The 23,118-nt window shown below is 38.8% G+C and overlaps 1 protein-coding gene and 1 long non-coding RNA gene across 7 annotated transcripts in view; both read right to left on the reverse strand.

Moving 5' to 3' along the window:
* Rho-5 (rhomboid-5) overlaps positions 1–23,118 on the reverse strand; it is a 371,266-nt gene that overhangs the window by 100,791 nt on the left and 247,357 nt on the right. The gene's annotated exons all lie outside the window — the stretch shown is intronic.
* LOC143375069 (uncharacterized) overlaps positions 8,614–23,118 on the reverse strand; it is a 60,743-nt gene continuing 46,238 nt past the window's right edge. Inside the window, exon 3 of the long non-coding RNA XR_013086798.1 lies at positions 8,614–8,751. This is a non-coding gene — a long non-coding RNA (uncharacterized LOC143375069). The remainder of the gene's footprint in view (positions 8,752–23,118) is intronic.

A 23,118-nucleotide genomic window follows, 5' to 3' on the forward strand; every position in this document is an offset into this window, starting at 1 on the left:
AAGGGCCAGAGTATATTCTAGCATATTTGTTATCAAGTAATTAATTCAAACAAAAATGAAAAAAATTGAAAACTGAAAAACGTATCAACTAGCCCCGGTCTCCCCTACTCGCCCGTTTACTCGACTTTTTTACTCGACCAACTGTTTAGGCTAGTCCAGTTAGATATGCTTTTTCACACTCGCCACTCTACTGTACTGTTTACTTGACTAATGTAAACTAGGCTTTATGCTTAGTTTACTGGGCCGAGTACTCGCCCGGTCTGAACACATATTCTAGTACTCGGCCGAGTAATCCGGCGGGGAAGATTTTTACTCGGCCGAGTAGCAGACCGATGACTCGGCCGAGCCACTCGTCAGGTATAAAGCTACCTTTACAGATGATAAATTAATTCCCTTCACCTGACGTGTTCTTTGTTTCGTGGACTCATCGAGGGTACATGGTGTGGCCTGTTTACAGTGTAGGGAATTTTGAGCCTCATTTTGTGTCTAATCTCAAACTGGAATTCCTTGATTTCATAGAATTGTTGGGAGTGCATAACAGAGGCTGCGTGCAATATTTAGAGGTTCGAGTTTCTATTGAAACTGGATCACTTTGATTGCTGAAAATTGTTGCTACGTGGTGTGAAATGCAATATTTGGAGGTTCGAGTCTCTTTTGAAACTGAATCACTTTGGTTTCTTGAAATTGTCGATGCAGCATATGGACTATGTGAACTACTAGAAATTTCGCGTTCCCTTTGAAGTTAGATGACTTTGATTTCAGGGAACCTGTGATGTGTGGAGTACGTGAAGTACTGGGAATTTTGACTATTCTTTGAAACTGGAACTGTTTGATTCCACGGAGTTTTCGTGAGAGCGCGAAGTGGACTATGTGAAATACTAGGAATATTTGAGTTTCCTTGGATGCTGAGTATCTTTGATTTTGAAGTGTAGTTTCGTTTACTATAAAAACAAAGAACATAGGAGATTTTGGATTTCATAGCTTTGTTAGTAGATCTAGTTGTGTATAGGGATTGGAATTTTTAAGACTCTGTATTCAGTGGAATTTGAAGGTGAGAAATACGAAATTGACGTTGAAGCAGAAGAGCAGAAAAATACACAGGAAAAGCAATTAAAGTAATGACGAATCTAAAGAAGAGCTGACGTAAGGAAAGATAATCAACTGAACCCTCAGTTTTTCACGTCCAACTTACCACCTTCACTTACATTAAGTGCTTTAATCTATCCAACGATTAATCAGTGTCAAAAAATAAAAACTATCCAATTACCCTAAAGACAAAACAAAAACATCTAAATACAAAGTAGTTAAAAAACAAAGTACTTTACTCAGAACAAACAATATACAAAGAACAATTACTTTATAAATAATCAGTTCATCAAGCTTCCTCCTTCCTTCTAAACTTCATCACCCGATTAAACCAGTATACCTCAGATTACACCTTAAAACCAAAGTTGGGCAAAATGTAAGCTAATTACAAATTACGATTAAACTGTAATTGTGTAATTGATTACACATTTTTTTCTGTAATCGTTCGTTTAGATAGTTGACAAAACCAAATGGTCAACTACCTAGATTAACAATTACAGAAAATAATGTGTAATCAATTACACAGTTACAGTTTAATCGTAATTTATAATTTGTAATTAGATTACATTTCGTCCAACTCTGCTTAAACCACTTCATTACACCTCACCACACATTGCACTGCAATACCCCCGCACACATGCCATCGCGTGCGAAACACAAGCGTCCCAAAGACAACTCGACATTCCCAGCAGCAATATGTCCGACCAGCCCACCGTTCGCGGTCGAATTCGTCAGAAACAAGTACCCGCGACTCTCCTCGAATTACTGCAAATCTCGATCCAAGCGACTCGCATAATTAACGGGTTCGCGACGCAATTAGCGCGTCGCGTCGCGCTACGTCAATTTCCGTGTCGTCGATAAGTTAACGTGACCCGCGGCGGTACACGTAGCCGTCTCTCGACTATCGATAAACTATCGTTTATTGTCGCCTCCGTGTGCCAGTGAGGATCCACTTGATAGCAATGGAAACATCCCCTACGGTGTTCTCCGCGCAGAACGGCGCCAGCAGTCGCATAATTATGGGGAAAACATCGTCTTCGTCGTCGTTGTCACCCACCCCCCCTGTTCCAGCCGCCCCTAATGATAATCCTCAAGTTTAGTTTTCGGGGCAAGTTCGCGCTGGGGATGGGTCCGGGTTACGAGGGAACTTTCAGCGTTTCCACACTGGTCATAATAAGTACGCATTAGCGACGGAGACGACGAACGGTCTGGCTCCGGCTGAGAACGGATCTTGGAGTCGAACGGAGAGAGACTTGGACGTGGCTTTGAATTTACGAAGAATTCTGAGTATCGATCGAGGGAACCGAGTCCTTTGTATCGCAGTGGATTTGCGAGGGGGAGGCTGAAGTCTGACTACCTTGATGGAGCACATTCTGCTGGCAAGTTTAGGAAAGTTCTTCACTTCTCTTCGATCTTTGCCTCTGCTCGATACTTACGCGGGGAGTTTGCGCTACTGGTGTTTGTGATTTAATTAGTTGACTTGACGAGAGGTCCACAGCAGAATAATTCCGAAATTGAGTGGAAGGCACACTTGGTATTTACTGTGAGGGGGTATGTGGTATTTAGATATGTAGCTAGCTTAAAGTATTCAGCGCTGCCAGGGTAAAGCTTTGATTGTCACGGAGTGTCAAGGGGTGAAAGTAGGGGAAGGGGTGGGATGTTCAGATTTCATGGTAGCTTATAGTTTCCGCAGGGTTCTAGAGTGTAATTATGAAAATTTTGGTCCAGATCGGTTAAACAATCCAGGATAAAAAGTATCCTATACGTTATTCCAGGTCATAAACTAAGTGTGTACAAAATTTCAGAAAGGTCGGTTGCGTAGTAGGGTGGTCCTTATTTTCAAACTGCGATTTCATTTGCTCTCACCCCCTAATGTGGTTGCATTTCATAAAAAAGTAGTCCCTGGAAAAGATTATTGCAATCGGACAACAGGAAAAGGGGCCGACCAGGCATTAAAGTTTAGACTCATCAATGGTTAGAATTTGAAGAATTTCTCAAAAATGGTAAGCCCTATTGAAATTTTGTTCCAATAATATTAAAAGAGCATTCAATTTTCTACAATTTCTGTATATATAAGTTATTCGTGTTTTCAGCCATTTTTTAGATAATAGCGTTTGAATATAGAGATCTGTGCGGCGCTGACGTATTGTCTATTCGCGCGTAGTGCGGACCTCTCTATATTCAAACGCTATTATCTAAAAAATGGTTGGAAGCACGAGAAAATTATATATACAGTAATTGCAGAAAATTGAATGCTCTTTTAATATTATTTGAACAAAATTTCGATAGGGCTTACCATTTTTGAGAAATTCTTTACATCCAAGCTATTGATGAATTCTAATCTTTCAGGCCTGGTTGGCACCCTTTCTTGTTGTCAGATTACAATAAACTTATTCAGGGACTATTTTTTTATCAATGACACTCTTCTAGGGGGTGAGAGCAAAGAAATACAAACAAATTTACGACACGTGTAAATAAGAGTAAAATTTGCTGAACTCTTCAGTATTATGAAGATGAAGAATTATTGTAGTGATACATCTACTGAATTTCTTTGCCGATTTTCTGATTGTTAGACTTGAGTTGTACTCATTATTAGAAATTGCATCTTGCTCCAATACACCAGGAGTATTTAAATCTCCATAACATTATTCCCTAATTAAGGAAAATACTCGTATTCTACAAATTTCTTCACTCTGAGAGAATTGCTGCTGAAGTAGGTAATTATAAACTGCAGTTGTTCATATTAACACTTCAGGGTGTGTTTATTAACAGAAGCACTTACTAAAAATCCAAATAGCAAATTACTTATGTACAAAATTAATAAAAGGCATACCTTGAACTTCGAACTTTTTTCAGCTACTTGCACCATTCCAAAAATCTTAACTAAACACTGCCTCCTTCCTGTACACGCTCTCCTACCCTTCCTCCACAATTTATATCCACCCTACGATTAACCACACACAACAATATTCCACATTTTGTACCCAGAATTAATCCCTATTCCAACTCACCATTCAGAACTTAAACCTCCATCTAGCAAGGTGAGAATATCACCCTCAAATTCATTTGCCCCGCAAAGTCACGGTGCCCGGAATGGTAGGAAAATCAGAGAGACACGAGGGCAAAGAAATTGCAGACTGTTCGACGATGAAGGGACATTAAGAAGACGTTCAGCTGGATCTCTAATTTACCCTCGCCTCGAAGAGCAAAGCAGCCAGAAAAGTTATCCCGACGTCCGATGAATACCCACCCCCAAATCCACGACATTTTACCCCCAAAATATGCGCATACTCGCTACAAAATGCGTGTTTCGCGCACGCGTAGGGTCTCGGAAATAAGGAGAAGAGAAAAAGAAGGATTAAGGATGGTGATACACCGAGCTTTCCGCGGCTGAGGAGGAATCCCACCAAAGGGGAGGATTATTCTTTATCTCGGAAGCTGGGGGTGGCGAGAGCGTAAAAAGGCGCGTTGAAAAATATTGGTGTTTTCCTTCGGTGGTTCCAGCGGAACAAAGACAGTGCTGGGAAACTCATTTGGCGATTTTCTGCAAGTTCTCCACCTTCGCTCAGGGCGTCGTTAATAAACTGTCAATTGGAAGAAGCTTCCTCGCCTCGAGAAACTTCAATTTACTTTATCGCTCGTTCCGTCTTGCCCTTTCAATTTTGAGGAATCCTCGAGGTGGCGTATCGCGATTTAAAACCCTTTCTCACGGGTCGTTAGGTGGTTCTGTTTAATCATCTCGCCTTGTTTCCCGCGGGAGCGAAAGTGTCAAAGGTGCGCTCATTGATTCACCTTTCCTCGCATTAAATTCGTCGAATACGGGGCTGGCTGTGAATGCTCCTTTCCATTTTGTTTGGAGCACATGACGAGTGTGTCATTTCTATCGATCATTGTGTCATGTGACGATGGATTTCGAAGTCCACTTTTGCAAACTCTTCAACCTGTCCAGCAGATTTAATGCACGCGTAAAATTTTCGTAAGTCACTTGACAGCCTTTCGGGGATATTGAGTTTCACCGATGTAAATGGACGAAAAAGTGTCGAGCCCTCTTTGATCCCTACTGCGTCCTATTTAATTTAATCGAAGGCCCTGGAATTTCACGTACGATTAATCCGTCGTGGGTCAAGCACTCGATGAACGTCGAATTGAATTATAGTGGTGATAGTACGCGAAGATAGTACATCGAATAGTGCAGATTTTCTCTACCTGCCCGGCTTTACAGATACCATGTATATTTTTCTGGACTGAATTCAACTCGTAGATTTGAATGGCGCAATACAAATTCAAGTACTATTATTTTTACCAAAGCCGAGAAGATGGAGTCCTAAGTACTTTAACGACATGTGACCACAATTAAATCCTATTATTTGTTCGACTGAAATCTAAAATTTTCGATGTAACTAAAATTGGAAGCAAAATCTTAACAATAATAACAGTAATAATAATTCTCTAGCACAAGTAGACATTACGAAAGTAACAAGAAAATAAAAAAGCAAATACATATAAAAAAACAGGAAAGAGAAAATATAGAGTTAGAAATTAATTGTAGTACATGTAAAGTAGAAGTACAGTGCAAAATGATTGTTCATCAAATCGCATAAAAATTGGACTAAAGCCTCTTGTTTGTTGCGCATTTCAATGGCAACTATTTTTTCAACTGCACGCAGCATCGATCAACTGGAAAATGGAGAAGCTGTGAGTAACTAAAGGGGTGAATCACTGTGGATACAGGGGACTAATAAATTTCGTAATAAAAGCTCTTAAGGGAAGTCGATTCTCGAAGGATAAAATCCGTGCGCGTTTAATGCGCTGGACTAACGCGAATCTAGGCGCGTGCACGAAACAACCAAGTGCAGGGGACCCCCTCAGAAGTGCATAATTCGACTATACAGTGTAATGCACTCTTGGTGCTCCATTATCTGATCACGCTGTCTAACCTAAACCGTGTGTTCTATTGTTATGAGGACGAACATGTGCTTCCTCCCTGGGGAGACATACGATCACTTTAGAACTTCAGGGTGTCCAATGGACCGTACTAACTTCAACAGTCCTCTATGATTATGTTCGGTGATAAAATACTTCATGCCGAAGCACGATTTTTATGGGGCTGCTAGATGGCTCGAGCGAAAAGCTGCGTACTTCGTGAGACAAATTTCTCTACTAACACACCCCCTTTCGGAGGTAGAAGGGAGACATTCTTTGAAGATAGTTACGACGTTTCAATTTCACATGATTTTATACTTCTCTTTACTTTGTCTATCGCTACTGAACTTAGCTATCATTCTAACATCAGTTCCTTCTTAAATACACAGCCTCTCCAGTCTTTTTTCTTTCTTAAACGCCCCACCCCTTAGTTCCACATCCTCGCGGAACTCCTTCCGCAGTAATTTGCAGGTACATTTTGACTAATTTTAAAAAGTATATTAAGTAAAATATTTATGTACACTCTGTCGTCAGATTTGCCTTCAATTTATCGTAATTAAAGTGCTATTCGCAATATTTAATTTCCATTTGAAAATAATACAAATTGTGTACATATTATGGCTTCTCCAGTTTGTGTTTCAGCTTTTTAATATTTAAAGTAGAATCATTAAGTGATCGCTCTGTAACGTATTTTTCGTTTTAATATTTCTGTCAGATGCTCGTGCTAAACTTCGAGGCACTAAAGGACTGACACGGTAAATGGTATTGTTTCCGAATTCTAGGCACTTTATTACTGTGTGTTCGTGACACACGTATCGTTCAATTGCCTTGCAAACTTCGCACGGAAACCCCATCAATCCTAGGACTGAACCTAAGCAGTGCGTCCCACGGATTACAGTAGCTCTTTATTTATTTAACGGTGATTTCGGACACGAGTACGTAATGCATGCACACGTGGGCCCGATTCGAAAGCTCGAGTGCGAGGTACACGATAGATTTGCAGGCAACTGCTGAAGCAAACCCTGCAGGGAAATTCAACACGTGTCCTGTCCCCGTGCTTGCCACTACAAACAGTCAATTATCGATGCTGACAAAAGGTGTGCTCTATTAGAACACCCATCCAGAATAGCCGACCGAAGCTGTGGCAAGGAATTACGAAACAGCTGATCTGACAGCAGAGTTTGGCATTTACTAATACAAAATTATTTAAATAACAGATCAAATAAAAGCTACTCTAACTTTGGGGTTATTCGACGAATAAAGTTACTTTCTTTCACTCGACAATAATTTTTTGAACTTTTATACGATATTCGAAATCTTTATTTAAATAAAATGTTTGCCTCTAATAAGATTCCTTTTTAGAGTGTTAAGGAAGTGTAATTGAAGGAAATAAAAATGAACAACAATATTATTAACACATTCGTAGTGATACGAAGCATATAGTGATTCATAAGCTTGTTCACGAACTACCATTGCATTCTCGCGTCCAGATTATGTTGATAGTATTATTCTGTATTGTGTAATTGCAGAGACTAGGCGAGAGTTGGGTATAGAAAATGAGGTGGCAGATAAAAGCATAGAAGCAACGCAGCAAATTTCACTATAATGACTGCCGAAGAAGATATAGGTCTCAAATTGTCGGACTTCTTTTTTATATTTTCCTACGTGCCATATGGAATATTGGAGCGACTGAAATACATAGGAAAAGTCGACGACAAATGCAAAAATGATATTATTTACACAGATTCCAAGAGCATCCCTTGAACTCTAGAAGTCGCCAAATCGAAGAACCGAATTATCAAGGAACTTATTAAGAATTATGATACAATTTTGTTAAACAAAAGAGCCACTGAAATCCTATTTGAATGGGTTTCTTCACATATAGTAATTAAAGGGAACGAAACAGCTGAAAGAATTGCAAAACAGACTGCACATTTATTTTATGGCAACCCGAGTATATCTACCTACCACAAAAATATTCTAAAATTATTCAACAAAATTCTTAAAGAAAATTGGAACATTTCTTGGAAAAATTCTCACACAAATTCTTAAAACATGTTAAACTTTTCCATTTAATTTAAATTTCACCTGATCTAATATCCATGTCTACCTTCAGTTTTATGTAAACTAACGTGGTTGCTAATGACCCAAATGAGTTGATGCAACTTTAAAACTAAAATAAAAAATATTTCGCAATCAAATTATTCGTTTCTGTTTACGCGAACGAACCTGCAAGTGACTGTACGTATCGTATCAGATATTTGTGTAAAGTTGATTTCATTAATTTTATGAATCAAAATGAAAATTAATGTGTACTTTGAGATATCGCGATTAAAATCCGCGTATTTTACTGGAAACAACTGTGACGGTGTGAGAATAATTGATAAATCGACAGTGGCTCGTTAATATCGACAAAGAGAGTTCGGTATAATATTACACCGACGCGAAAATTTATACGTGTTTCCTGAAGAAGAGAAATTATAACGATCGCGTTTGTCGCGTGCAAAAAAAAATACATCCCGCGAACGTTGTTAATCGCGTAAATGTGATGTCGTGTAATTCGCCTCTGGATGTTGTTTGCATTGTGAAATTTTCGCGACGCACAGGTTGCGCGCTGTTATTGTAAAACACGATACGATCTCCAGCTATTTATTTCATTCTACGTTCGTACATTAAAATTTATCTGTACTCACTCGTGTCGTTTATTATTTACAGCCGAAGCTTGTCGATCTCGATACTCACCTGAAACAGAAACGCAGATACATTAGCATATTATCGTTAGGATACATTAACAATATGAATATGCAGAACACGAACGCTACGTCGAATCTAATTTTGCAGATGGAATTGGGCGTGTAGTTAACACGTTTCCAATCAAATAAATTATTCTAAAATTCGCTAAAAATTCTAGAAGAACTTCTACCACTTTTTGCGATCTGTTCTGACTTATTTCACAGCTGTTGCAATTATTTAGCAATAATAATATACTTCTTAAACTGATGATGTTTCTATATTATTTTAGACGCAAGAAACAAAGCGTCTCCTCGCTTAAGCTTATTTTCAATTTGACTGCGAGTGACGTGCACGAAGGAACCAGCCGTTGGTGTGCGGTAACAAATTCGAGATCGCTTGTTCTGGCGCAGACGGCCACGTGAAAATTTACCCAATCGCGTTTTCCCAGGCGCACCGCAACCGTCAGTTTCACGTACGACGTCAATCACTCGACGCTTTTCCCGCGGTTTTTTTAGGCCGCCGTCGCTCGCATTCAAGGAAACTGAAATGCATAACCTTGATGCACCACCAAGTCCCGATCTCCTGCTTCGACGTGATGCACGTCTGCGGTTTTAATAATTAAATTGTATCGCGCAGACCTGAGTCAACGCAGCTATTCGAATGCAGAGAGAGCAGATCGGTCTAACTATAACGGAATAAACATCCCCGGGAAATAATCGAGGCTTCTGCCTGGCTGTCAGAGATGTTGACTATGAAATAATGAAACCTGCCGGGAATTGATTTCTAAATTCACTTCTGCTTTGGTTCGCCGCTCATACGTAATTCTGCTCCCCAGCAAGTAGTTTATTTTAATACAGGTAACGGTACGAAAGGCAAATTTGCCTGATCGCCAAAATTACCACCGATCGGTTTGCATAATAGATTTGACTCCGGTCGGTCTACTAGCCATAGGTAATTAAACGAAATTCGACGAACATAGGATTGCTAACGGAGTGAAACATTAATGACTGCAGAATTCGCCTTGGCTCGTTAATGCTCGGATGGCGCATTCGAGCCTCTCCTAAACCGCTAAGCGGTGTTTAATCAAAGAATATCAACGCCAACGTCGTGAATAATTCAGAGGCAGTCGGTGCTTCTTCCGCGCAATTAGAGCCAGCGAAAGATGGCGTCGTTCCCCTAAAATCACCCCTCCAAATTGCTCGATTCTTCATCCCTCGGCGGGGCAAGGAATCCCCGAATGAGCTACAGTCGCCCCTGCCGCCCCTCAAAAATTGTTTTTCGCTCGGGGTCGACAGTTTTTCGATTGAAATGACGCGTGCAAAATTGCACCATAAAACTGCAACTGACGGCCCGCCGCGCGAAAAATTCGACGAGCTGGCGTTGCAATTTATTGCGACTCCCTTTCTTGCGCTGCAACGCCCTCTAACTCCTCTTGAAACAATGCCATTTATTCCCGAATCGAGTTTCAAGGTGTGCTTTCCGCGGGCATCCGAGGAAATAAACTGGCAGGGACAGGAGCTGCGGGCGGAGAAACATATTCGAGCAATATTGGCGGCGGAGTTCCGTAAAGTTGGAAAGAGTGCTGGCATTCGAGCTGATGATGTCGTTCGGGATATTGTAGACGCTCGTGCGAGTTTCGTTTTAATCCCCTTTCTGAAGGATTCGAGTAGAACGTGCCGCGAAGGGAGAGCTCCGGCGGTTTTCTTAAGAAAATAAGTTCGATTTATGTGCATCCTGTGGAAGTTCGAAGATTTTCGGGAGAACACCATTTGAGTGGAAGAATATCAAAGTGGCGTGCGGCCAAGGGACGTGTGAAAGTTCCGCGAGGCGGAAGCCAAGACAAATTCTCGTGAGCGTTTAGCTCTGAGATTTGTGGCGCAAAGTTCGTTTCGCGTCACTTCTGTTTGCCGAGTTCGCCACGTGAAAATTCGAAACGAGCTGCGCACTGAACAGGAATTTGATTAAAGTCGATTGCACACTGACCAGGTATTTGAAATATTCCGAGAATCACACTTATCAAAAATGCTTTTCAATTTTAGTTCTCATTTAATTGCATCTTTTGTCGCGCATTGCAATATTCCCTGTTGCTCGACGAAATTTTCTGCCGAGGTAGATAACGCGTAAAATTTGTTTCGTGCGAGAATGTTTCAAATTACAGCTGCATTGTATTGCTACGTTATTTTTTTATCGAGGCATAGATTCTCTCGATTTTCGGTGTGAAGTACACGATGTTTTGTTCTGGTACTTGGAGAAGCACTGAATGGTGAATAAAAGTGCATTAAAGTCTGTGGGGTTGAAATGTAATTGTTACTGATAATGAGACATTCATCCACCTTTTTATTAGAATTACACGCAAATTTAGGACAGTCTTATTATTCTAACAACATTGTTAGTGTTACATTTTATATCTTTCTGGATACCATTCATCTGTTGTTTGATATATTTATTCACAGAACGATCACTTTTAAAGTAGTGCAGAGATGGGTAACATTTTTATTTAGACCTCGGTTGTCACACTGAGTCAAATTGACCCTGCAATTTTTTAAGCAAATACTTTTTGTCGGAACTCTAATTGCTTCAAATTTTTTTAACGCATTATGACACTTTAAGTGTCAACTTTCAACGATGGGCATATGTTCTACAACGTTCAAACTTTATCTCAGAATTTTTTAGACTTAATTTAACAAATAGTTTTTAAGTAACAACTGATTGAATATTGGCAGGGTCAAATTGACCCAGTGTGACAACGACGTTCGAAAAAGTAGGTGTGACAATCGAGGGTTAAATAAAAATTTCGAATAACGAATAAAAGTTAGATTGTCGAATGAAAAACTTTATTCGTCAAATAATCTAAAGTTGCAGTAAATTTTATTCGAACCGTTATTTAAATAATGTTTTATTTAGTTAATGTGTAACTCTGACAAGTAACATTTTACACCCCAACTCACAGTAAACAAAATAAAATAAAATTCACAAAGGTCAGCCAATTAAAGGCACGTTTTTTAAAAACACGAAGAAAGAAGAGTGCTTCCAAGCAGCTCGAAATCCTCATTGTCAGTGTTCACCGATTCGTTCAACGAATAACCGAAAACTAGTCCCCGAAAGTTCGTCCAACAACCAAGAGGATTGTAAAGTGACGAATTGTTCACGTCCCCGCGAAAGTCATTCTTCTCGACGTTTAGGAAGAGGCGGGTTATGTCTGGGTCTGAGTTAGAGAAATGACAAAAGACTGTGGCAGAGAAGGTTTTTGATGGCCGACGTGAAATCAGCGGTTTGCCCGTTTCAGATGAAAGAATATCGAGGTGTACCCAAGCACGGGAAACACGACGCTCCGATGGCAGTGGGCTAATTACTAAATACCATCGTCCAAAACTATGCCAGCCATTCACGGAATTCTGGGATAGAGCCGCAGCTCCGCCATCGAACCCGTATTCTCGTGAGATTGCGGCTTGGATCAGAGATTAGAACCGATCGATTTCATTTCCCCGCTAGCATGGTTATTATTTGAATATCACTAGGGACCAATTTGATGTTATTGGTTGTTTGGATCGCCCATTGCGAGCGTCAGAGACGCCGTGCAAATAAATCTCGTGCATTTTTTTAAAAAATTGACAGAATCGGTGCAAGTGGTTCTGTTGACATTTGTGATTGGTTGTGTTTAATACCACTGCCACTATTACACTCGTGTAATTTTAGTCAAGGTTTGTTTTGTGACGTTCCAAATAACTAGGATGTGGCATTTTTTAATAATTCAATTGTTGCATCAATAATTGAATACAGTGCATTCAATGTTTTCAGCATCTTCAATGTTTTTTTGTTTTTGTTTTTTTATTTAAGCCGTGAGGCTTATTTAATTATTTAATTATTTAAAAATTTGGGATTTTCTTTATAAGCAACTAGCGATTTGATGCATCTAAAGTTTGGACTATGTTGTTATGCGTCTTTCAAGAAGATGCAGTTTTTTTTTTATTAAGTTTTGAATAAAACAAAAATATTTATTTAGCAGAGTGGTGAGTTCTCAAACTGAAAGCTCTGAACCTTTACTTTTCGCGCTCCAGTTTTGCGCCAACTTTTGTATGTAACAAAATAAGCATACCACTTAACTGCAACTGCTTCTAAGATGCATAAACACGTGGTCCAAATTTCAGATGAATCGAATTGCCAGTATCTTCCAAAAAAAGTCCCAAATTTTGCTATGTTTTTAGCCCATAAAATAGGATTCCCCTTAATGTAATAATATTGACAGTAGGTACATGAAAAGTAGACCTTCAAAATATTTTCTGAAAATAGAAGAGAAAATCAGACCAGAAATACCATCAAACGGAGTCAGAAGTTTCAATAATATTTAATTAAATAATTTTAAGTACTGATCGCAACGACGCCAAGTGAATTTACTTTCATTAAGAGCGCGGCCACTAATTTCGATGGAGCAGCATGTATTAGAAGCAAAACCAGAGCCACGTCTGCAAACGGTAACACGGAAACGCGGGACAAACGTGGCGGAGATGAGATTCAATCTAGAAGAGAGGAACTGAATGACGTCTGTTCGAAACAGCAGGAAAAGTTGCTCCGTCGAAGCTCCGAAATTTAACCCAGCTTATTTTACTATTTTGCGAGCGTCGAAGATACCGCCAACAGAAATCGAATTCTGTGCAAGCTTCCGAGATAGATTTTTCGGTCGAATAGGGGCACGAAGTGGCTAGAGAACAGAAATCAATATGAGAATAATTTCGTAAAAACCAGTCGAAACAGAAATTTAACACGCACACTTGACAATTTTAAGAAAAAGTAGGGATGAAGATAAAAAACTATTTCTAAGGCAAAAGAAAAGAGAAAAGTTAGAAGGGGGATGAAATTGTTACGAGAAAAAAAAATAATAAGAGTCGAGGGGAAAATGTGGATATAAATTTCGCAACGTTTCAGTGACTCTGCACTCAGCGACGGAGAAAATAGATTAAAAAATTGACCAGGTACCTATCTCTAATTCACGAAGCTTCTGCTTGATCTCAGATCACGTCTGCTGAGTGTTGGAAACGAGGGCAGAAGAAAGTACCACGGGCAACACAAAAATTCAATAAAAACTACTCCGAACAAAAGGGGAAGGTTGGTAAATTAAAAATTTTACGAGGACACTTTACAGCTACTGCCACGTAGATATATTCCAGCAAATAAACTCGTTTATTGATAACATACTACGTGGACCTACAATTTCTAAATCAACCTATGGTTCTTTCACGTTCCAGTGAAAAATCTCAGCAATTATTAATACTAGGACGAATCTGAATGAAATTTATTCCTAAATCATAATGCTTAAACGAATTACTAACAGATATAATGTTACTTGGGCAGTAAAAACTACTTGGGGAAATAATAAATGATTTTAAAATATAGTTTCACACTTTTGGAAAACGAGGGTGTATTTCGTCCCAGATATATTACTTGGACTTATAAGTAAATTTTATCACCAATATTCAGTTATCAGCGATTGATGTAGCTGACAAATTCTATCTTAGATTGCATTATAATTACATTTCGAATTTGTCTCTATTCTATCATTTCTTTTTTATTCTGGAATCAAACCATTCACGGATATATTGTTAACCCTCTGTGGGCCAAATTTTTTTCATAACTCTGAAAAAATTTTGTAATGTAAAATCAACAAATATCAACCTATAAATACAGATTAACAATGAATTGGATTTTATTATTTGTTTTATTTATTTATTTCTTTATAAGTTAGAACTGGTAACCGTTACCAAGAATGTTACTGGCTGTTAAGAAGACATTATATAACAAGATATATACGCCACCGTGTGGAAAACATTGAATTATTTAATAAAATGTATAATAGTAGTACGTGACTTGAAAGTTACACGAGTCCATAGAGGGTTAAAACTTTCAATACCCACTTCTAAGTAATACTAAAAAAAAGTACTAATAAAATTTTCAATACCCTCTGCTAAATAATATTTTCTACCACTGCCAATTCTTTTTCTACACAGTGTCATAAGAAACTAACAAGATTTACAAAGTACTCACACCACGCCTACGATTGGTTCCCCAAGAATCTTAATGGAACTTGAATGACAAATAAATTCAAACTCTAATTTACAAATAAATTCGGAAACGCCAAATTCGAACCCAGACCACTGTGCAAACTAATCTCATTACTTTCATGCCTCCTCTATACTATGTTCCCCAACTAAAGGATTAAACATTAAATGAATCGATCACCTCAGATGGTGGGATCGAAATGAAGAAGGAAACTGTTGTTCCTCGAGGATCCAGGACTTTGTGAATCACCGACGTAAGACACCTTTTTCCACTCGTTTACCGTTTTCTCGCCCCTTTTTCTTATCGCAGTTGGTCATCGCAATTGCAACGGAGAAAGCGTGGCTAAAGGGTGGAGAGAACTGTTGCGAAATAAAAAGAGAAGAGAGACGATCTTTGAAGCAGATTGCGGTCGAACGATGAAAAGAGGGGGTGGATAATTTCACGGTACGTTTCACGCGCGAATTATGATGGTATCGATACAGCCCTGTTGACGCGCATTACCCTTAAAGAAGACAAAGCCCTGGCAGAATTTATCCGCCAGCGATATTTCTCGGCCTGCATTTTCATTCGCAAAACTTATCTAAGTCGCCTCAACGTTTGCACAAAAGTGTGTTTTGATGATTAGGTATTAAGAAACGTAAACAGAATTCATCTATAACGTTATGATGGAAAATTATCGTGGAATATCAGAGAATTTTGTTATTAAATTATATGCAAAATAGAATCTAGTCGACTGCGATCGTTGTGAAAATAAATAAGTGGAATTGACATATTTTAATGAATATATAAATAATTTCATGAATTTGTGGTATTACAATGCAGATCCTTTTCTTTCATGATAAATTGTACCGAGCGTAGTTGCAAAATAAATAAGAAAATGTCCAATGTTTGCGACACTAAAAAAAAAAGGAAATGTTGATATAATTTGATTTTAGTATTTCAAAGACTGATTTGCATTTAGTGGGTTAGATACTGACTTAATTTATTGCATTTATTTGCACGTTTAGATTGTTATCTAAAAGAGAATCTTGTCGAAAGTGTAGAATCTTGTTAAAAATTCATTGTGCAGAGTGAAATGATCCATGACAATAGCCAGACGGTTGCCTTCGACAGAGGAATACAATTTTTCGCGAATTATCTAGTGCGCGATGCTTCTGGGTCGTCGTAACTCGTTATTTCAAAGCTCCTTAACCAAATACAACGAACAAAAATGGCTCCATATTTTCCTAACGCAGATAAACCCGTGGAAAAAGAGAACGCGGCCGCGTCCTTAAAATGGATTCCCCTGAATAAATAGCGCAGATAACAAGAATATTTTGTGCTTTATTTATCGCGCACCTTTCTAACATTCCTTCCAACATTTTTCCGTGCCCGCTGCTCTCTGCGCGAAAAAAAAAGCACGGCACTCGTTACGCAGAAAAATATTTGGCAGTTATTGCGTACGAATGGCAGAAAATCGAAGCATCGGAAATAGCAAATGTTTTTGCACCGCGTTTTAAGTGCTGCGCTCAATTTTTCAAATATTGCTGCCCGTTGAAGAGCAAACTCTGCTCTCGGGCTGGGAAAATAATAACTCGCCGGCTTCCTAATGCAAAGCATTTGATATCAAGGTGCATTCAGAATTTTTCTCACGAATGCCTGACAAGTCTGACTACTTTCTATGGAAGGATAATCCTGATCCCCTCAGGATTTCCTCTTCGCTTTCAATTCCAGGAACAATCGATTTCTGTGCTTTATCGAGACCCCCACAGTGACTGAGGTATTCGTGTCGCTCACAATAACAAGTGATTACTAAGTAGCATTGCGTACTGGTACTTACTATTTTGTTTTTTATTACTTTTTTTTTTGTACGCTATAATGAAAGACAGTACGTTTGAACTTCTTTTTATGTCTTTCATTTTCGTTACTTTTAAAACATAATATCCTATGTTAGCTATGGACACAATAGAACCTCTATTATAAGAACTAACGAGGAGATATAAGGTGTCCACGCGAGGATACTCTTTGGCGATGAAAGACTCACTTCTGTGACGTCCATTACATTGTATTCGAAATCCGATATTCACTAATATCAATAGCGGGCTCATTGAAATAACGTAAAAAAAATATTTCCTCGAAAATGAATGTTTCTCTTACCTTTTGTAACTGATAATAATAATAATAAGTCTTCGTGGATAGTAGAAACCGATCAAAGGAAATTAATGTATATTAGTATAAATATATGTAGGAATAGACATAAGTATAGATATATGTAATGTGTGTGGCGGGTATGCGTAAATATCGTAAAACCGAGTCCATTTCTTGGCAATTACGCGGAAATAAATAATTAACTAACTAATACGTCTTCATGACATTCCCACCTGCAGACAATTAACCAATGATAAAAACAGTGCTAGAGTGATATGAGTTTAATTATTGTTGTACGATCAGATGTAATGGGCCAGATTCAGTCAATTTGCTGATATTAAATCTAACGCAGAGAGGAATAATGGAACACAAATAATAACACAGTTCGACAGCAATCTGGACTTGTAACATTTAATAGCCGGCTCTTATAGGTTTTCGTGCGCTGAAAACGAATCCGCAAACCGTTTGTCGCCATCACCCTCAGTTTTTGAGAAATTCGATTTTGAAAAACAAAGACTGCAAATTTTCAACCTTGAACATCTTTTGTGTCGAAAGATGTTCGACGGCGCACGCTTTGCCAAACTATTTCGTTTCTGTATTGAAAACAAAACTTGACTTACCACTTCTGTTAACGCTTTTCGAAAGAAAATTGTCTGCTGCATAACGTGGAGTAGTCAGATTTTCTCCTAGACCCTTAGTTTTGGAAATAAATTGAAAAATATCTGCAAAAATGGGTGCATTAGGGTGTTCATATTTAAATCTTCATAATGCTGTAATAACTTATATCTGTGAATTCAGGAGGGTTCATAAAATAATTTGACGGAACAAGCATCCGAATAACTATTACTTTTACAACACAAAAGATGTCTAAAAGTTGAAAATTTGCAGTTTTCTTTAAAATCAAATTTCTCAAAAACTGAGGGTGATGGCGACACACGGTTTGCGGATTTGTTTTCAGCTCTCGAAAACCTATAACAAACGGCTATTTCAATAGCATCTCATAACATTCATATTTCAATAAAATTCCTGTTACAAGTCCAAAAAAGGTCAAATTTTGTCGAACTGTGTAATATCAAGAAGAACATAAATACTACAAAGCTTTCATCAGGCAAACTACAGCTACTCACGAACAGAATGTTAGCAGAAAGGTGGTCACCCAGCACATCGCAAGAGTCAAATGTCTTGCCACCTTTTAAGCTTTTACCAGAAACCTACGATTCCAAGGTGTCACTGCACGTGTTAAGCAGAATCCCTATCTCGTCGCAGGCAAGTCCCCCCGAAAAATGTCCATTTCCAGCCGAGACACGCTTCCGCGCTCGCGAACGTAGACGAGTTCGCTTCGTCCGCCTAATTTGCCAGACGTGCGCCTGTCCATTTGCCGATTTCGTCGTGTAATTACCCCGCGTCACGCCAGCCACTCTGGCCAAGTCGGGTCCTTCGTTCCAGCCGGAGTCTCGCCCCTCGCTCCCTTGCTCCTTTTAATCCTGCCGGAGGCCTTTCATCCCGCCCTGACCTTTCGCTCCCCCGTCCACGGATTCCTCTTTTCCTCGTTTGTCACGAGCGTCTTATCGTGTTCAGGGCACATTATTATCGGGCGACGCTCTCCTCCCCCGGACAATTGGCTCGGGGCCGCTTTTCTCGCGGCGATCACGCGACCATCAACTCTTTCCCAGCCACGGATTTCGGGGATCGCTGGGAAATCGCGCAGCTGCCTCGAGATGGAAACAAGATCAAAGGGTAGGTATATAACTCCGCGCAACATTTCGCTCGCTTCTTTCCTGCCTCTCTCGAGTGGGCGTCCTCGAGCTTCTGGATGCCATCGATCGCTCCAGTGGGAAACCCAGCCGATAGAATTCTAGGTTCCATTATCCTCTGGCTCCGCTTTGTGCAAGGTAAATTCAGAAATAACTACCCCTTCGGTTTTTAGGTAATTATTTATTATCCCGTGTTTGAGCCACGACGAAGCACTTTTCTTGAGAGTGACTGAGGAGTTTAACTTGTTTGAAGTGCATGGTTGTTGCTCGTATTTGATTTTCAGGATATAGTGTTATGGGGAACCGACTGCACGTTTCTTTATGAATTTTGAAGTCACTAGAGGACAACAGAATTTCCTTCCGCCATGATTTAAATTAGTTAGAATGAAGTGGGTCAGTTTATTGACTGGGAAATTGAGAATTTTTAGTCGTTATTGCTGGAATGTGTACAACGATAGACTGTTCCTAGAGATAGAGTGTCAGGGACTTTAAGGACCCGGTAGTTTATGAGTTTCCTTTCTTTTGCTACAGGAGACCCAAAAGAGGGGAAAACGGTCTTCTCGACCGCTGCGCTTCTCAGTCCGAGAAAACCCTCTGAACGGTTAACTTGTATCGCGCTAAAGACTATTCTTTCTATTACTTTTAGTTTAAGTTTTATACAGTTCTTATTTTCATTATTATACTGACGTTCGACTGTGTAACTTTTATTTTCTTAAATAAATAAACATTATATTCTAACAGTTATTATACCTTCTACTTCTAAAATAAGTTAGCCCCACCAAACTAGTAGAGAATTACAGACGATTCACTCGCTTGTATACGAGTAATAATGCTTCTGGCTTTGTAAAAGAACTTTGAAATAGACTTTGGAAGCACAGTTTTCGACACACTGGAAATGGATTAAATCGTTTATGATATTTGGTTGGAACAGAGTTGGTTAGCAACGAAATTGCCATGAAATCATGGCTCCCAGAACGAAACCGACTTTCATTTTAAAAAGTGGTTAACACAGAAATTCAGAGGTCGAGGAGAATAAATTAGAAGCGAGAAGTGCCATCGCAAAATTGGCCAAATTACATGCACACGCGGGGAAAAAGGCGCACAAGGCGGCCAACTAATGAAACTCCAAACGCAATAACATTTCATACAGACACTTAATTGGCCAGACATGTTCAGGAATATAAAATCCGCAACTTCTCTGGAATTAAATTTCCGTCTTCGTTCAACTCACACACGGGCGCGATCGATGTATCAAATGCTTCTCCCTTTCGAGCAATAAGCAGTAAAATTCTGCCTGCACAGGGCACTTGCTAAGGATCCAAAGGTTTCTCGTAGTTATTTCTTAAAGTAGGTTGAAAAGGAAAGGATCCACTTTCGCAGTAGTTTCTGTTAATTGAAACAATCTGTAATAGCTTCGATATACATTTTGCATCTGGGAATAATTTTTTCACCCTCCTCTTATAGAATTTCAGGCTTCTGGAATTTAGGAACCCTAGAAAATCCTTTGCGGTGTACAAAATGTTCGAAATACATAATTAATTAAAAATCAGTCGTTCAGAAGAGTTCGGAGGAAGCGTTTCCAATTTAAACCCTGCAGTTTCCGATACACCCTTCGTTTTATCTGTGGCGAAGTATTATCATACAAAGCAACTCTTTTTCTATCAGTTATTCTTTGAGCACTTTCTACTTGGCAACATCAAGTAGCCAACAATACTGTTATTCACAGTTTCCTTCGTTCAAAGAAAATTCATAATTTTATTTAAAGCGGGGCTCCATATGCAACTAGCAAACCTTTTGCTTCGAGCTAATGTGCAGGAGTTCGTTTCTTCCCATGCCCCGACTGAAGTGTACTCTGATTTAAGAATAACAAAGTGTTCCGCGAGAGTTCGATGGCCGGGTACGTTAAAACTCATCTACGTAAACGTCATTACATAAGCAATTCGTGTACAGCCCCGCTGATACAGCTTTTGATGAACTTCAATGGCCCCCACAGAGCCGAGTAAATGACTAGGGCGTTAATATTCATTGCGTAATCGTGGCGATCCAATTAGCGCGAAACGCCAAGAACTCTGGCCAACGGCGGAAGCCGAGAATTAACTGGGTTACCCGTGCTTCAACCCTTTGCCTAATGGTTCACGAAAGAGAGTGAAGTCTCAGGGGTCGTTTAAAATAGCGCAAAAAAAGAAAAATCTGCAGCAGAAATTCCTCGATACAGCGCGCGCGGCCTGAACGCGGGACACGCTTCATGAATAAAGAATTTTCTGTGGACGATACAATCGTTCGGACGGTGATGGGATACCGTGAACGTCGATTTCTTTCCTTTCTTAATAACAGAAGGGACGAGGAGCGACGGAGCTTCTAGCACCTTTTTAAATAATCGAACCTGGTAATGAAGCTAATTGCCTTTGCCATAAAGGGCGAGAATTATTTCAATCTGCAGGAGGGCCTTTGGCGGATGAAGAGTTTGGAGATCTCTACCGAGGGAAAGTCTGTCAGTGGAAAGTAGCTTTTAATTAAAAGTTCAAGATTAATGAATGGTATGTATGAGAAAATAAGAAATTGTGAAATTGCGGGGATTTTACGCGGTATGAAATTATAGAAGTGTTAGGTAAAATGCTTGGAATTCCTGTTTACTTGTTAATCAACTGATTGTCCATCGGCTCGTTCTGCTTGCGGGTTTTATATCATGGTAAAAAATATGAGCATCGTTGGAATGTTCTTTATTAACTCCTCCAGTTTACTTTATTAAGTCGTAAACAGTTGTAATATAAAAGTGATTAATGACCCACTGCTTTTGAGACGAGAGATGCAAGGTGAGTTTCAATACACTAGTGCATCATTTGCATCATTTGAAGTTGAAACTTATGTAATATATTACAGTATGTAAATGGGAAGTGTATCACTGAAGAATTTTAATATGAAAAATAAGAAAATAATATACTCTAGTAGAAGGACTAGGTATATTCTATAACCTGTAGCTACATACTCTATACAATCCATGGAGTGTATGATCTATATTCTCTAGAGTGGATCAATGATTAGGTTTGGTATTGAAATTATTTATACACACACCGATGGCTTAGTGCACAAATATTGTGAATATTATATTTCACTAATTTATGGAATGGGTATAAATGTGATTTTTATACAGCATAAAGAAGAAGTCAACAACTACATATTTGTTGCATATGAAAACTGAAATTTCACAAAAAGTGGATATATAATATTTGTGCACTAATTGTAAGCCATTGGACACATAAAAATGAATCTGAACACTGTCACAGAACCCACAGAATAATTTTTTTTATCAATAGAGGGATAATGAAAGATATTACACTATAAGGAAATCTCATAAACGATACCTAAGAGGCATTTATGAAAGATTATTTCCTATTTCATTAGACAGAAATGTGTACATTATAATTAAATAAATAACAGAGCATGTCGCCGGAGTAAGAAGATTTAATGAAAGACCTACTGAAGCAGCGATATGATATTTCGATTTCAGCGAACCTATTGATAACATATTCGTTGTGGACCGTCGGAGGTCTGCTAATTCAATAGTAATTTGCTTTTAAACCATTCAAACATTGCCAATGAAGTCTGCACAAAAACAGAAAAACTGACCGAACGAAACCGTGAAAACCAGAAACATGAAAACCCACCTTTCGTAATTGGACAACAGTGTTCCCTCAAAATGGTTTTAACTCCGAGGTACGAGAAATTCTTTTTTAGGAACATAGTAACGCCCTCGAAACCCCAAAAATGTGACATACATATTCGCGCTACTTGCAAGTTGCAAAAATTCGAAAAAACATCGTCCAGCAAATTGTAAATTTACAGCGACCCATGAATTTCTCCGTACGTTTCGAAATCATTATTACGCTACTAATGCAATCACTATTTTCTTGATTTGGTTCTTTTAAGTTTTGAAAAGGAAGGTGACTTATCTATTTTCAGTTCTAAATTGGCTTGTGTTCAAAGTGTTAAACAGTTGTGCTTAATTGATTTGAAATAACAAGTAACATAGCACTTAAGTTACAGATATTCAAAGTGAATATTTTCCAAACTCCTAATAATTATATCTACACTTACTAAATAACCGTCAGCATAAAACTATCATCTTTCTATCAAAGCAATCTTCGTTTCTCTAACAGATGACATTATCGCATACACAGTAAATCAAATTGTCACGTAGAACTAACTATAACACATTAAATAATATAGCATTCTTTGAATGAGTAACCACAATGACATTCATATCATGCCATCATTCAGTTCTGTATTAATTACAAGTTGAAAGAACTAATGCAATGAGGAGAATTGAGGACAAATACTATGTGTATTACAACAACGTGCACAAAAAGTGCAATTATCACAATTACTTATCGCAAATACTAGAATAAGCCTAACCCAAGAAGAATCTAGATCAGGTGTTCCT

This window comes from Andrena cerasifolii, chromosome 12, assembly GCF_050908995.1.
Source record: "Andrena cerasifolii isolate SP2316 chromosome 12, iyAndCera1_principal, whole genome shotgun sequence".
Taxonomy (NCBI): Eukaryota; Metazoa; Arthropoda; class Insecta; order Hymenoptera; family Andrenidae; genus Andrena; species Andrena cerasifolii.